General features: G+C 44.9%; 1 protein-coding gene and 1 non-coding gene across 2 annotated transcripts in view; one reads left to right on the top strand and one right to left on the bottom strand.

The window, feature by feature from the left end:
- The window catches only part of LOC126456594 (protein lozenge-like), a 739,855-nt gene that overhangs the window by 514,348 nt on the left and 207,772 nt on the right, over window positions 1-17,735 (bottom strand). The window lies entirely within an intron of this gene.
- Trnat-ugu (transfer RNA threonine (anticodon UGU)) lies at window positions 3,580-3,654 on the top strand. The gene has a single exon. It is a non-coding gene; the product is annotated as a tRNA-Thr (tRNA).

Raw genomic sequence — 17,735 nt, 5'->3', positions numbered from 1 at the left:
GTGGTGTGCAGTGTCCAGTCACGGACTAATCGGTGTGATATTCCTTGATGACACGGTGAATACCGAACGGTGTGTGAAGGTTTTGGAAGATGATTTCACCCCAGTCATCCAAAGTGACCCTGATTTCGACAAGATGTGGTTCGTGTAAGACGGTGCTCGACCCTATCAAAGTAGGAGAGTGTTTGATGTCCTGGAGGAGCACTCTGGGGACCGCATTCTGGCTCTGGGATACCCAGAGGCCACTGGCATGAGCCTCGATTGGCTGCCATATTCTCCGGATCTGAACACATGCGACTCGTTTTTGTGGGGTTATATTAAAGAGAAGGTGTACAGCAATAACCCCAAAACCATTGCTAAGCTGAAAACAGCCATTCAGGAGGTCATCGACAGCACCGATGGTCCGATACTTCAGCAGGTCATGCAGAATTTCGATATTCGTCTGCGCCACATCATCGCCAATGATGGCAGGCATATTTAACATGTCATAACCAAAATGCGAACATCTGTAGTGATGTTGCCATGTTGAACAAAGAGTGTGCATGCCGTAGTTTGTAACTAACTTACGTTTTCTTTTCATATTGTTCAATAACTGTTAGTCTGTATGTAATGTTTAATGGTGAGGAATAATGCATATTTGGAAACTCACATATACATTGGTGAGAACTGTATGATTGCATTTACGTGTAAGGTATATAGGAATGTGCATTGCGAAGATATAAAATTTTTGTAATGCTTTATGTACAATCATGGAGGTACATCGTAATTGTGCCCTTGTTAATATCATAAAATCTTTTATACAGTACTATTTGGAAATGGACGTAATCGTCCGAAACATGTCACATAAGGAAACGGTTTTTGTCGCAACTGTGACGGATACTGAAGAAAAATGAAATTTTAGTACAAGCCCCATATCCTCGTGTGGAGCTTCCCGAATAGAACGCACTACGAATGGGACAACAGGCACCTTACCGTCAACACAAAAATACTAGTCTATCAAGGATGTAATGATCTTTAAACTCTTAGTGGATCCCTTGCGATCTTGTGTCGTAACGTAACGAAAACACTGAGTCCAGATTGGAAATAAAAACTATTTGTTGTTCAAAAATGTCAACTGAGCATTATATTTTTGTGGTGAGACTTGGCCGTCATATGACAAACAGGAACTTTTTTTTCATCTCTCTGCTTACTTACGAAATATTCTAGGCTTAACATGGAGGGACCATGTGACAAATGAGATGAACTTAAAGACTGCGAAGTTACCTAGTACCTCTGTCACTCTTAAGGAACCTCGCCTGCGGTGGATAGGACACTTACTACGTATTCATCACTCCCGTATTTCCCGATGCACGCCACTAAGTGACATAGCATTTACCAATAAACCGCCTGGAAGACCAGCATTGCACTTTAAAGATTGTACAAATGAGATATGAAAGCTTTTAATATAAACTGCGAAAAACGGGAGGAGCTCGCCAAAGACTGCAGCATATGGAGGAAACTTAATGACTGCAGCGGTTTCCACGGCGGTACCTGGCTAAACAAGTTAGTCCTTCTCGATGACGTTGAGTGCTTCAGCTGGGATTACGAAAGGGGCAGCGTGCTTCCATGCTTGGCTCTATACTGACCTCTTCGTGATGGCGTTGTTGTGATGAGAGAGAGGCCATGTGTCCTTCAGCTTCTCCCATTCATCGTTGCGGATTGCAGCAAGACATCACTAATATCTGCGGTATCGATACGTGCTGCCGACTTTGGTGCTGCAAAGTTATCTTTGGACGACACCACAGAGTCCCTAGGACGAACCATTTCTGTATTTTCAGTTTTTACGTTACTTACATTTCAAATAAACGGAGATAATGCTCAATATGTTGCACTTATTAATATTTTCATAAAAGACATGAAAAGGAAAGGCAAAGGAAAATTTTGGATTGGAAATAAATTTCCAGGAAGGGAATGTAAGACTTACAGGAGAATTTAGTATATAAAATTAGAAGCCTTTATTCAGTTACAGATGATAAATTATACTCACTGGGGTCATATTCATTGTAAAAACAGGGGAAGCAGTAATTTGCTTGGCGTCTCTCACACGTTAAAATGCTACATTTTTACCTATATGCTTTAATTACAATCCCCTCTTCGAAAGGTATTGGCAGAATCCTCGCGAGGCTATAACTACAATCCCTGCTTGGAAATTTATTTACAATCCCAAATTTTCCTTTGTGTTTCCTTTTCATTCCTTTTATCAAAATTCTTAATAAATACAATTTATTGAGCATTATTCTGGTTTATTTGCTGTATAAGTAACGTAGAAATTAAAAATAAAATAGAAGTTTCCACATAGGTGCCTGATCCCAAGACTGTCCGATTAGCGTTCTGTACTCTTTCTCCTGCACCAACCGCTGACTACAAACCACGCTAACGTAATCGGTTCATGCCTCGCCTGAACCCCACCAATAATGCTATTTTTTTCCAAGCGCTTGGCCACCCGGAGCTCCCACTTTTATTAGTTCCATTTCTGGCCGAGCCTACATATACAATAAATTTGGAAGAAATCGGTGATGACGAGTAGGTGTGTTCCCCTTGTAAGTGAAATTCTGATACTGGTGGGTGCACACTTGGACTTCTCACACTTGCTGATAAATACTTTTCAAAGAATGTATTTCTCTGAACCGCAGTTTGTGAGATAACCATATAATAAACATTATCATTACGATTAATATTTATGTATTATATTTTATTGTTGTTATATTGTGTTATTATTATAAGCAGGAGCAAAATAAGACTGGTCTGGAAGATATTTTATGCACCTTAAGATAGGCAACCCAAGTTACATCACCTGCCTCACATGCTAACGATATAAATATACTAAAATGGTATCTGTTCTTTCGGACATGTCCGAAAGAACAGATAACATCGGTGACCATGCAGCTCGTTAGAATGAAATTACAATGAAATGAACACCCTTAGCTGCTTACAGGCGTTGACATACGTCAACGAGGACAGATGAAAATGTGTGCCCCGACCGGAACTCGAACCCGGGATCTCCTACTTACATGGCAGTCGCTCTAGCCATTTTTTTTGTTTTAAATTTTCATTTTGCTCGCTTTAGTTCGTTGCATCTGCTCGGAGCGGACGTCGTAAGACATCCATTTAAGTTCGTTGTTGATCTGTTAACTCAGTTTTTTTATTACAGAGGGCACATTACCCTCTGACCGAACACGCTGAGCTACCGTGCCGGCATCCATCTGAGCCACCGAGGACACAGAGGATAGCGCGACTGCAGGGATTTATCTCTGGCATGTCCGATAGAACAGATACCATCTTAGTGTATATATATATATATATATATATATATATATATATATATATATATATAGTTAAGGCTCACCAGCCACTTGACCATCTTCTTCTTCTGTGCGAAGGCACAAACAGTGCCCGAACTCTTACGGGAATCGGCAACGCGCCGCGAGTAATGAGTATAATGGGCGGGGGCACTACAAATGTAGTGCGGGACAATACATTGAGAATGTGGGTTTCGCAGGAGGCGTGCCAGAGATAAATCCCTGCAGTCGCGCTATCCTCTGTGTCCTCGGTGGCTCAGATGGATAGAGCGTCTGCCATGTAAGCAGGAGATCCCGGGTTCGAGTCCCGGTCAGGGCACACGTTTTCATCTGTCCCCGTTGACGTACGTCAACGCCTGTAAGCAGCTAAGGGTGTTCATTTCATTGTAAACTAACGATATAAGTTGGGTTGCAAGCCTCTTCATCTCCGATTAACAACAGCAACCTACCGCCTTCTGAATCTGCCTACTGTATTCATCTCTTGTTCTCCCTCTACCATTTTTATCTCCTCTCCTCCTCCTCCCCCCCCCCCCCCCCCCGCAACTTCCCTCCAGTAATACACTGGTGATGCCATGATGTCTCAGAATGTGTCCTATCAGCCGATCCCTTCTTTTAGTGAAGTTCTGCCACAAATTTCTTATGTCCCTAATTCCATTCAGTATCTCCTCATTAATTACGTAATCTACCCAGCTGACGTTCAGCATCGTTCTGTAGCACAACATTTCATAAGCTTCTATTCTCTTCTCCTCTAAATTGTTTCTCCTCCATGTTTCACTTCCATACAAATACCTTCAGAAAAAACTTCTTAACACTGAAGTCTATATGCGGTGTTAACAAATAACTCTTTTTCAGAAACGCTTTTCTTCCCATTTCCAGTCTGTATTTTATCCTCTCTACATCCGCCTTTCTTAAGATGCTTGGAATATTTTCCGGTCCAGGTTTAATCTACCCATTTTTATATATTGTTATTAACATAGTATGCACCCGTGCCACATTAAAAATGTGGCGGACAGCAAGGTATATTGCACGGAAGGGCGGGACGATGGAGGACGAGGGGTTTGGGGGGGGGGGGGATGAGAGGAGAGACAGCAACAAACTGTAAAGCCCCCTCAAGAACCACCCCTGGATCCGTGGCTACTTGTAGTCTATTGAGAGACAAGGTTGCTCGTGTGAAACCGGGCTCTTTTAATCTCAAACAGGTCGCCTTCGTGCTTTGCAACTGTCTTTTGATTTTTAACCGAAAGGTGGCAGGTGGCCCGGCGGCGGAACTCCGTGCTGAGCACGACGTCGCGCCCCAGTGACAAAAGGTGGGCGAGGCGGGCAGCGCGTGTTTCCCCGACTTTCACGTGCCTCCTGCTGCTGCCTTGCCTTGCCTTGCCTTGCTCCTTCCTCCTGCCGCCTCCGGCTGCGGCACAAACACGACTGCACCGCTGCTGATTCACGCACAGGTTGCGACACAAGGTGCGGCGTTCGTGCGTGCGGTACGCACTCCACTTGCAAGAGTCCTGATAGAGTTCCGCTTAGATTAGAGATTAGATTAGATTAGTACTTGTTCCGTAGATCATGAATACGACACTTCGTAATGATGTGGAACGTGTCAGGTTAATAAAAGGTGTCCATACAAGATATTACATTACACAAAATATTACATGACACACAATATTTTTTTTTTGTGGGGGTTGGGAAATTACCCACTTACTATATCCAAAAATTCATCTAATGAGTAGAAGGAGTTGCCATTAAGAAATTCTTTTAATTTCCTTTTCAGTGCTATATGGCTATCTGTCAGACTTTTGATGCTATTAGGTAAGGGACCAAAGACATTTGTGGCAGCATAATTTACCCCCTTCTGAGCCAAAGTTTGATTTAACCTTGAGTAGTGAAGATCATCCTTTCTCCCAGTGTTGTAGCCATGTACACTGCTATTACTTTTGAATTCGTTCGGATTGTTAATAACAAATTTCATAAGGGAATATATATTTTGTGATGCTACAGTGAAGATTTCCAGCTCTCTAAATAAGTGTCTGCAGGATGATCTTGGATGAGCTCTAGCAATTATTCTGATTACACGCTTTAGTCCAATGAACACTCTTTTACTCAATGATGAGTTACCCCAGAATATGATGCCATACGAAAGCAGAGAATGAAAATAGGCGTGGTAAGCTAATTTACTCAGATGTGTATCGCCAAAATTTGCAATGACCCTAATAGCATAAGTAGCTGAACTCAGACGTTTCAGCAGATCCTCAGTTTCCTTTTTTTTTTTTTTTTTTTTCTTCAGTTCAACCCCTCATCAATGCATACACCTAGAAATTTTGAATATTCTACCTTAGCTACCGACTTCTGATCGAAGTCTATATTTATTAATGGTGTCATTCTATTTACTGTGTAGAACTGTATATACTGTGTTTTGTCAAAGTTTAATGAGAGCCCATTTGCAGAGAACCACTTAATGATTTTCTGAAAAACATCGTTTACAATTTCACCAGTTAATTCTTGTCTGTTGGGTGTGATAGCTATATTTGTATCATTGGAAAAAAGTACCAGCTTTGCGCATCTTCGTGAATATAGAATGGCAAGTCATTAATACACTCCTGGAAATGGAAAAAAGAACACATTGACACCGGTGTGTCAGACCCACCATACTTGCTCCGGACACTGCGAGAGGGCTGTACAAGCAATGATCACACGCACGGCACAGCGGACACACCAGGAACCGCGGTGTTGGCCGTCGAATGGCGCTAGCTGCGCAGCATTTGTGCACCGCCGCCGTCAGTGTCAGCCAGTTTGCCGTGGCATACGGAGCTCCATCGCAGTCTTTAACACTGGTAGCATGCCGCGACAGCGTGGACGTGAACCGTATGTCCAGTTGATGGACTTTGAGCGAGGGCGTATAGTGGGCATGCGGGAGGCCGGGTGGACGTACCGCCGAATTGCTCAACACGTGGGGCGTGAAGTCTCCACAGTACATCGATGTTGTCGCCAGTGGTCGGCGGAAGGTGCACGTGCCCGTCGACCTGGGACCGCACCGCAGCGACGCACGGATGCACGCCAAGACCGTAGGATCCTACGCAGTGCCGTAGGGGACCGCACCGCCACTTCCCAGCAAATTAGGGACACTGTTGCTCCTGGGGTATCGGCGAGGACCATTCGCAACCGTCTCCATGAAGCTGGGCTACGGTCCCGCACACCGTTAGGCCGTCTTCCGCTCACGCCCCAACATCGTGCAGCCCGCCTCCAGTGGTGTCGCGACAGGCGTGAATGGAGGGATGAATGGAGACGTGTCGTCTTCAGCGATGAGAGTCGCTTCTGCCTTGGTGCCAATGATGGTCGTATGCGTGTTTGGTGCCGTGCAGGTGAGCGCCACAATCAGGACTGCATACGACCGAGGCACACAGGGCCAACACCCGGCATCATGGTGTGGGGAGCGATCTCCTACACTGGCCGTACACCACTGGTGATCGTCGAGGGGACACTGAATAGTGCACGGTACATCCAAACCGTCATCGAACCCATCGTTCTACCATTCCTAGACCGGCAAGGGAACTTGCTGTTCCAACAGGACAATGCACGTCCGTATGTATCCCGTGCCACCCAACGTGCTCTAGAAGGTGTAAGTCAACTACCCTGGCCAGCAAGATCTCCGGATCTGTCCCGCATTGAGCATGTTTGGGACTGGATGAAGCGTCGTCTCACGCGGTCTGCACGTCCAGCACGAACGCTGGTCCAACTGAGGCGCCAGGTGGAAATGGCATGGCAAGCCGTTCCACAGGACTACATCCAGCATCTCTACGATCGTCTCCATGGGAGAATAGCAGCCTGCATTGCTGCGAGAGGTGGATATACAATGTACTAGTGCCGACATTGTGCATGCTCTGTTGCCTGTGTCTATGTGCCTGTGGTTCTGTCAGTGTGATCATGTGATGTATCTGACCCCAGGAATGTGTCAATAAAGTTTCCCCTTCCTGGGACAATGAATTCACGGTGTTCTTATTTCAAATTCCAGGTGTGTATATATTAAGAACAGCAGAGGACCCAAGACCGAACCATGCGGCACCCCTTTCTTGATTGTTCCCCAGTTTGAGAAATCACCAGTTTTTTACATATTATGTGAACTGTTTACTTCAACTTTCTGCACTCTTCCAGTTCGGTATGATTTAAACCATTTGAGCACTGTCCCATTCATACCACAGTACTTGAGCTTATCTAGAAGTATTCCATGATTTTACGCCATCAATCAAAAGCCTTTGATAGATCACAAAAAATCCCAACGGGTGACTTCCGCTTACTCAGAGCATTTAATATTTCATTAGTGAAAGTATATATAGCATTTTCCGCTGCTGTCAGTCTCAGCAGTTTGATCATCAGTTAATCTGACACCATTTTTAATTTCTTTGGGGGATGGGGGTGTGGGGGGTGTGGGTGTGGGAGGGAGACAGGCGCGATTGGAACTGGAATGCCACAAATTCAATTTTATCGACGCTTAGTGGATGTGCCAAGGTTTACTCACACTGAGACTCCTAATTTCCACAGTTGGAAGCATCTGGTAAATCGAGCTGCAGAAAGTGTGGGGATTAAAAGGATACCAAAAAATGGTTCAAATGGCTCTGACCACTATGGGACTTAACTTCTGAGGTCATCAGTCTCCTAGAACTTAGAACTATTTAAACCTAACTAACCTAAGGACATCACACACATCTATGCCCGAGGCAGGATTCGAACCTGCGACCGTAGCGCTCGCACGGTTCCAGACTGTAGCGCCTAGAACCGCTCGGCCACTCCGAAAAGGATACCCCATCATCGATAATTTTTACTTTTGGACCGTTTAACTGCAACTGAATGAAACGCAATTTTCGTGACATACGCGTTTCGCCTTTATTCTCTGCAAGGCATCTTCTGTGGCAGGTTGTGTGGACGATTTTCTACATATTATGTTTCTGTTCCGTTTTTGGTGCTGTTCCTGTTCTTATAACCGCCACTTGGGGTTTTTTGTTTTCCACATGTCACAGAACTTGGAACTGAACACCTGTTCTGATGCAATTCGATCTTTGGCAATAACATACGACTGTCGGCAACACAACCAAAAACATTGCATCAAAACAAGTGCTCAGTTCATAGTGCTGTGAAATGTGGAAAACGAAAAACCCCAAGTGGCAATTATAAGAAGAGGAACAGCACCAAAAATGGAACAGAAACATAATATGTTGAAAAACATCCACCCGACCTGACACTGAAAATGCCTCGCAGAGAATAAAAGTGAAACGCGTATGGCACGAAAATTGTGTTTAATTCAGTTGTAGTTAGACGATCCAGAACTACAAAATTATCAATATACCGTAATATTACACGCAACTGAGAAAGACAGGACTACAAAAGTTGAAGATGTTGATGCCACATCATTCATTAAATCTGGATGCAGAACACTGACACCCATGGCTTATTTCAAATAGCATGATAATGTCAATATTACAACCCACGAGAAGTTACGGCAGCAGTATCAATTAATGAAAGACTCCGCTGTAATACAAACACGAAGCTCTCACTGTTGTAGTTAATAATCGATAAAAAATCCATGACTTTCAACCCCTTATTTTTAGGCTTGCAGAAAGAGACTGAAAAAGCACAAGAAAAATATAATAAAATCATAAATGAAACAAAAAGAATAATAGTAAGAAAGACACGTAGATCTTCATGGGATACATTTGTAGGCTGAGTTGAATATGACAGTCACGGTACAGAGGAAATAGCGTATAGACTAATCACGTAGCTAAAAAGAGGAGACAAAGATACTGCAAATGTAATCAATATCATTCCTGCGGAACACAGGATTGATAAAATCACAATAAGAAATTGTATACGATATCGTAGTGTCTGTGTTATTCCGTATAGGATGCACAGTTTCTTTGGACATACAAGAACATCCGAAAAAGCTTTGCATCGTAATTATGAATAACATAGGCACTGCAATATCGTATTTATCCGTCAATACCTCGCAAGCGACTTTCAAGTAAAATGTCTCCCCTGTACGGGAATATACGCAATGTGTTTACGAGTACAGGTTGTAGACACAAGCCGACCTCTGTGGCCGAGTGGTTCTAGGCGCTTCAGTCTGGAACCGCGCTGCTGCTACGGTCGCAGGTGCGAATCCTGCCTCGGGCGTGGGTGTTTGTGATGTCGTGAGGTTAGTTAGGTTTAACTAGTTCTAAGTTCTAGGGGACTGATGATGACATCAGATAGTCCCATAGTGCTGAGAGCCATTTGAACCATTTTTGTTGACACATGATTGACGACGTATGGAAGTGTGGGTGTGGCCTTAAGTCGCGCTCGGGTTGCCAACCAGTAAGGCGACCGCTCGCAATAAGCGGGAAATCCGGGTTTGAGTCCCGGCCTGGCACAAACTTTCATTGCCATTATTTCATTACACAGCTGATGGTTGTCCATATTCACAATTGCGAATACATTTGCTGTATAAGAAATTGTGGTATAATCCACCTGAAGACGGGCTAACAGAAGATTAAGCAGAGGAAAAAGACAGACCGAACTGATTTTACAGAATTACACAGCCATTTAAGGAAAAAAAAAGCACTTCGATTATATGGAATTAACTCCGAAATACACTCCTGGAAATGGAAAAAAGAACACATTGACACCGGTGTGTCAGACCCACCATACTTGCTCCGGACACTGCGAGAGGGCTGTACAAGCAATGATCACACGCACGGCACAGCGGACACACCAGGAACCGCGGTGTTGGCCGTCGAATGGCGCTAGCTGCGCAGCATTTGTGCACCGCCGCCGTCAGTGTCAGCCAGTTTGCCGTGGCATACGGAGCTCCATCGCAGTCTTTAACACTGGTAGCATGCCGCGACAGCGTGGACGTGAACCGTATGTCCAGTTGATGGACTTTGAGCGAGGGCGTATAGTGGGCATGCGGGAGGCCGGGTGGACGTACCGCCGAATTGCTCAACACGTGGGGCGTGAAGTCTCCACAGTACATCGATGTTGTCGCCAGTGGTCGGCGGAAGGTGCACGTGCCCGTCGACCTGGGACCGCACCGCAGCGACGCACGGATGCACGCCAAGACCGTAGGATCCTACGCAGTGCCGTAGGGGACCGCACCGCCACTTCCCAGCAAATTAGGGACACTGTTGCTCCTGGGGTATCGGCGAGGACCATTCGCAACCGTCTCCATGAAGCTGGGCTACGGTCCCGCACACCGTTAGGCCGTCTTCCGCTCACGCCCCAACATCGTGCAGCCCGCCTCCAGTGGTGTCGCGACAGGCGTGAATGGAGGGATGAATGGAGACGTGTCGTCTTCAGCGATGAGAGTCGCTTCTGCCTTGGTGCCAATGATGGTCGTATGCGTGTTTGGTGCCGTGCAGGTGAGCGCCACAATCAGGACTGCATACGACCGAGGCACACAGGGCCAACACCCGGCATCATGGTGTGGGGAGCGATCTCCTACACTGGCCGTACACCACTGGTGATCGTCGAGGGGACACTGAATAGTGCACGGTACATCCAAACCGTCATCGAAACCATCGTTCTACCATTCCTAGACCGGCAAGGGAACTTGCTGTTCCAACAGGACAATGCACGTCCGTATGTATCCCGTGCCACCCAACGTGCTCTAGAAGGTGTAAGTCAACTACCCTGGCCAGCAAGATCTCCGGATCTGTCCCGCATTGAGCATGTTTGGGACTGGATGAAGCGTCGTCTCACGCGGTCTGCACGTCCAGCACGAACGCTGGTCCAACTGAGGCGCCAGGTGGAAATGGCATGGCAAGCCGTTCCACAGGACTACATCCAGCATCTCTACGATCGTCTCCATGGGAGAATAGCAGCCTGCATTGCTGCGAGAGGTGGATATACAATGTACTAGTGCCGACATTGTGCATGCTCTGTTGCCTGTGTCTATGTGCCTGTGGTTCTGTCAGTGTGATCATGTGATGTATCTGACCCCAGGAATGTGTCAATAAAGTTTCCCCTTCCTGGGACAATGAATTCACGGTGTTCTTATTTCAAATTCCAGGTGTGTATATATTAAGAACAGCAGAGGACCCAAGACCGAACCATGCGGCACCCCTTTCTTGATTGTTCCCCAGTTTGAGAAATCACCAGTTTTTTACATATTATGTGAACTGTTTACTTCAACTTTCTGCACTCTTCCAGTTCGGTATGATTTAAACCATTTGAGCACTGTCCCATTCATACCACAGTACTTGAGCTTATCTAGAAGTATTCCATGATTTTACGCCATCAATCAAAAGCCTTTGATAGATCACAAAAAATCCCAACGGGTGACTTCCGCTTACTCAGAGCATTTAATATTTCATTAGTGAAAGTATATATAGCATTTTCCGCTGCTGTCAGTCTCAGCAGTTTGATCATCAGTTAATCTGACACCATTTTTAATTTCTTTGGGGGATGGGGGTGTGGGGGGTGTGGGTGTGGGAGGGAGACAGGCGCGATTGGAACTGGAATGCCACAAATTCAATTTTATCGACGCTTAGTGGATGTGCCAAGGTTTACTCACACTGAGACTCCTAATTTCCACAGTTGGAAGCATCTGGTAAATCGAGCTGCAGAAAGTGTGGGGATTAAAAGGATACCAAAAAATGGTTCAAATGGCTCTGACCACTATGGGACTTAACTTCTGAGGTCATCAGTCTCCTAGAACTTAGAACTATTTAAACCTAACTAACCTAAGGACATCACACACATCTATGCCCGAGGCAGGATTCGAACCTGCGACCGTAGCGCTCGCACGGTTCCAGACTGTAGCGCCTAGAACCGCTCGGCCACTCCGAAAAGGATACCCCATCATCGATAATTTTTACTTTTGGACCGTTTAACTGCAACTGAATGAAACGCAATTTTCGTGACATACGCGTTTCGCCTTTATTCTCTGCAAGGCATCTTCTGTGGCAGGTTGTGTGGACGATTTTCTACATATTATGTTTCTGTTCCGTTTTTGGTGCTGTTCCTGTTCTTATAACCGCCACTTGGGGTTTTTTGTTTTCCACATGTCACAGAACTTGGAACTGAACACCTGTTCTGATGCAATTCGATCTTTGGCAATAACATACGACTGTCGGCAACACAACCAAAAACATTGCATCAAAACAAGTGCTCAGTTCATAGTGCTGTGAAATGTGGAAAACGAAAAACCCCAAGTGGCAATTATAAGAAGAGGAACAGCACCAAAAATGGAACAGAAACATAATATGTTGAAAAACATCCACCCGACCTGACACTGAAAATGCCTCGCAGAGAATAAAAGTGAAACGCGTATGGCACGAAAATTGTGTTTAATTCAGTTGTAGTTAGACGATCCAGAACTACAAAATTATCAATATACCGTAATATTACACGCAACTGAGAAAGACAGGACTACAAAAGTTGAAGATGTTGATGCCACATCATTCATTAAATCTGGATGCAGAACACTGACACCCATGGCTTATTTCAAATAGCATGATAATGTCAATATTACAACCCACGAGAAGTTACGGCAGCAGTATCAATTAATGAAAGACTCCGCTGTAATACAAACACGAAGCTCTCACTGTTGTAGTTAATAATCGATAAAAAATCCATGACTTTCAACCCCTTATTTTTAGGCTTGCAGAAAGAGACTGAAAAAGCACAAGAAAAATATAATAAAATCATAAATGAAACAAAAAGAATAATAGTAAGAAAGACACGTAGATCTTCATGGGATACATTTGTAGGCTGAGTTGAATATGACAGTCACGGTACAGAGGAAATAGCGTATAGACTAATCACGTAGCTAAAAAGAGGAGACAAAGATACTGCAAATGTAATCAATATCATTCCTGCGGAACACAGGATTGATAAAATCACAATAAGAAATTGTATACGATATCGTAGTGTCTGTGTTATTCCGTATAGGATGCACAGTTTCTTTGGACATACAAGAACATCCGAAAAAGCTTTGCATCGTAATTATGAATAACATAGGCACTGCAATATCGTATTTATCCGTCAATACCTCGCAAGCGACTTTCAAGTAAAATGTCTCCCCTGTACGGGAATATACGCAATGTGTTTACGAGTACAGGTTGTAGACACAAGCCGACCTCTGTGGCCGAGTGGTTCTAGGCGCTTCAGTCTGGAACCGCGCTGCTGCTACGGTCGCAGGTGCGAATCCTGCCTCGGGCGTGGGTGTTTGTGATGTCGTGAGGTTAGTTAGGTTTAACTAGTTCTAAGTTCTAGGGGACTGATGATGACATCAGATAGTCCCATAGTGCTGAGAGCCATTTGAACCATTTTTGTTGACACATGATTGACGACGTATGGAAGTGTGGGTGTGGCCTTAAGTCGCGCTCGGGTTGCCAACCAGTAAGGCGACCGCTCGCAATAAGCGGGAAATCCGGGTTTGAGTCCCGGCCTGGCACAAACTTTCATTGCCATTATTTCATTACACAGCTGATGGTTGTCCATATTCACAATTGCGAATACATTTGCTGTATAAGAAATTGTGGTATAATCCACCTGAAGACGGGCTAACAGAAGATTAAGCAGAGGAAAAAGACAGACCGAACTGATTTTACAGAATTACACAGCCATTTAAGGAAAAAAAAAGCACTTCGATTATATGGAATTAACTCCGAAATACACTCCCGGAAATGGAAAAAAGAACACATTGACACCGGTGTGTCAGACCCACCATACTTGCTCCGGACACTGCGAGAGGGCTGTACAAGCAATGATCACACGCACGGCACAGCGGACACACCAGGAACCGCGGTGTTGGCCGTCGAATGGCGCTAGCTGCGCAGCATTTGTGCACCGCCGCCGTCAGTGTCAGCCAGTTTGCCGTGGCATACGGAGCTCCATCGCAGTCTCTAACACTGGTAGCATGCCGCGACAGCGTGGACGTGAACCGTATGTGCAGTTGACGGACTTTGAGCGAGGGCGTATAGTGGGCATGCGGGAGGCCTGGTGGACGTACCGCCGAATTGCTCAACACGTGGGGCGTGAGGTCTCCACAGTACATCGATGTTGTCGCCAGTGGTCGGCGGAAGGTGCACGTGCCCGTCGACCTGGGACCGGACCGCAGCGACGCACGGATGCACGCCAAGACCGTAGGATCCTACGCAGTGCCGTAGGGGACCGCACCGCCACTTCCCAGCAAATTAGGGACACTGTTGCTCCTGGGGTATCGGCGAGGACCATTCGCAACCGTCTCCATGAAGCTGGGCTACGGTCCCGCACACCGTTAGGCCGTCTTCCGCTCACGCCCCAACATCGTGCAGCCCGCCTCCAGTGGTGTCGCGACAGGCGTGAATGGAGGGACGAATGGAGACGTGTCGTCTTCAGCGATGAGAGTCGCTTCTGCCTCGGTGCCAACGATGGTCGTATGCGTGTTTGGCGCCGTGCAGGTGAGCGCCACAATCAGGACTGCATAAGATCGAGGCACACAGGGCCAACACCCGGCATCATGGTGTGGGGAGCGATCGCCTACACTGGCCGTACACCACTGGTGATCGTCGAGGGGACACTGAATAGTGCACGGTACATCCAAACCGTCATCGAACCCATCGTTCTACCATTCCTAGACCGGCAAGGGAACTTGCTGTTCCAACAGGACAATGCACGTCCGCATGTATCCCGTGCCACCCAACGTGCTCTAGAAGGTGTAAGTCAACTACCCTGGCCAGCAAGATCTCCGGATCTGTCCCCCATTGAGCATGTTTGGGACTGGATGAAGCGTCGTCTCACGCGGTCTGCACGTCCAGCACGAACGCTGGTCCAACTGAGGCGCCAGGTGGAAATGGCATGGCAAGCCGTTCCACAGGACTACATCCAGCATCTCTACGATCGTCTCCATGGGAGAATAGCAGCCTGCATTGCTGCGAAAGGTGGATATACACTGTACTAGTGCCGACATTGTGCATGCTCTGTTGCCTGTGTCTATGTGCCTGTGGTTCTGTCAGTGTGATCATGTGATGTATCTGACCCCAGGAATGTGTCAATAAAGTTTCCCCTTCCTGGGACAATGAATTCACGGTGTTCTTATTTCAATTTCCAGGAGTGTAGTAACGTATGGTGGAACATTTCTAGAATTCAGAATGCTCCATCTCTACAACGTCTGTTGGCGTACAGGTGAACTACTAAAAGAGTGAAGAGGCACTTAAATTATTTCACCGCTTAAAAAGTGTTGCAGAGGTAACACAGATGATTACGGGGATATAACTGTTCTGGATGGCTCATTTAAAATATACAGTAAAAAAATAATGAAAAACGTTGCAACTTCTCTGATTCAAGTAGGCTTTAGTGATGGAAGATCCTGTGCCGACGACGTTTTCATTTTGTAACAAATTATCGAATAAAGAAAAGACGAGCATTGACTTCAGAAACACACGTAGCATTTATCGACCGCGAACAAGCATTTGATTGCATTCACAGAAAGAAGCTCTGGTTAATAATGGAGAAAAGAGGTTTCCCCAGGCATCTGATAAATGTATGATTTAGATGTAGACTGCGCTTTGATGGCAGAACACTTTGAAAATGCGACAAACCCACTAAAGAGACAGCCTACATTACACTTGTTAGTCCTCTGCTGGAACATTGCTGCGCGGTACGGGATCGTTACCAGGTATTATTGACGGAGGACATCGAAAGAGTGCAAATAAGGGCAGCTCGTTTCGTGTTATTGCGCAATAGGGGTGAGAGTGTCACTGATATCATACGCGAGTTGGGGTGGCAGTCACTGAAACAAAGGCGGTTTTCTTTGCGGCGAGATCTGTTTACGTTATTTCAATCACCAACTTTCTCTTCCGAATGCGAAAATGTTTTGTTGACACCCACCTATATAGGGAGAAATAATCATCATAATAAAATAAGAGAAATCAGAGCTCGAACGGAAAGATTTAGGTGTTTCTTTTTCGCAAGCGCCATTCGTGAGTGGAATGGTTGAGAAGTACTATGAAAATGGTTTGATGAACCCTCTGCCAGGCACTTAAGTGTGAATTGCAGTGTAATCATGTAGATGTAGATGTAAAGTATACTAAGATTTATATAAAAACACCAAAATAAGAGTAAATACTGGCAAAGAGCTGATACTAGAAACAGAGATGGGCCTTGGAGTAAGACAAAGCTGTAGAATGCACCAGCAATGCCTGGTCAGGGACTCGATGAAGGACAGAATACCTCAGCGTGTAAGAACTGTGATCGATAAAATTCGAAATCATATGATTTTGGCCAACAAACATCATACAGGACAGTGATGACAAAGTAAAAATATACATAGATTAAACACCATAAGCCTAAATTACAACCTGGATATATCAGCAACAAAAACAATAGCATTTTTGGAAATTACCCCATAAGAACTAAGAATCGTCAGTAACATAATTACAGAGCAGGTATCCAATTCCACTATGTAGGGGACTGATAACCTCAGATGTTAAGTCCCATAGTGCTCGAGCCATTTGAATCATTTTTGAACCAGTATGTAGGCTGTGAAATATCTCTTGAAGAAGAGAAAGGCGTAATAAATTATCACACATCGAAATACATACGATAAGAAGAACGTTAAAGGGTATAAAGAGAAGAGAAACACAAATGAAATTTGGTGGTGTTATTGCACCACTCACAGCGCAATGTGTAGCGGAAATTTGGCCGTTAATATGAAAATACGTAATACAACTTAACACGTCAGAAGTGAAGTTCCTTAGACAAATGATAAGCAGCACAAGATAAGACAAAATAAGAATTTAGGAGAGAAGTGGGGGTATCGTCAGTAACTGAAAAATTAATCCAATGAAAGCCGGATTGGAAACGGCATGTATTGTGTGTGTCACCTCAGAGAATCCCTCCACAAGCGATAGAATACAGTCTTTTTATAGAATAGAGTGTGGGAAGGCCGACGAAGAGATGATAAGGCCGAACAGGTTATAAGACCTAATCCTGGACTGGCAAAAGAAGAAGAAGAAGAAGAAGAAGAAGAAGAAAATTCTCCGTAATCAACGTAACAGACAACAATTTTAACTGATTCTTTCGTCTCTTCTCAGTAGAAAATCTTGTTTAATGTTCAACTTTCAACTTTTTAATTGCATTACCACTGCATTGCCACAGATGACATTTACTCTGTGTTCGTACAACACTCTAGATGAGTAATATCTTTTACAAAGTTGTTTACGAGCATTGTAACTTCTTTGAACACGATAGTCACTTAAAGTGTTACGATGGTCTTGTAAGCCGCAAACTGGCTAGCTAAATAACTTAATCTCTTATAAAATACACAATATTATGTTTTTCGTTTATAATCAATAAGGCGAAACAGGTCACCTTCTTCATAGATATCGCTGTACCCAGTACCCATTATTGCAAACCATGTGCAATGAGAAGGTTTGCCAAATACGGGGATCT

The sequence above is a fragment of the Schistocerca serialis genome, chromosome 2, assembly GCF_023864345.2.
Source record: "Schistocerca serialis cubense isolate TAMUIC-IGC-003099 chromosome 2, iqSchSeri2.2, whole genome shotgun sequence".
In the NCBI taxonomy this organism is placed as follows: domain Eukaryota; kingdom Metazoa; phylum Arthropoda; class Insecta; order Orthoptera; family Acrididae; genus Schistocerca; species Schistocerca serialis.
The sequence above is the reverse complement of the archived record's forward strand: the minus strand, read 5'-3'. Positions and strand labels throughout refer to the sequence as shown.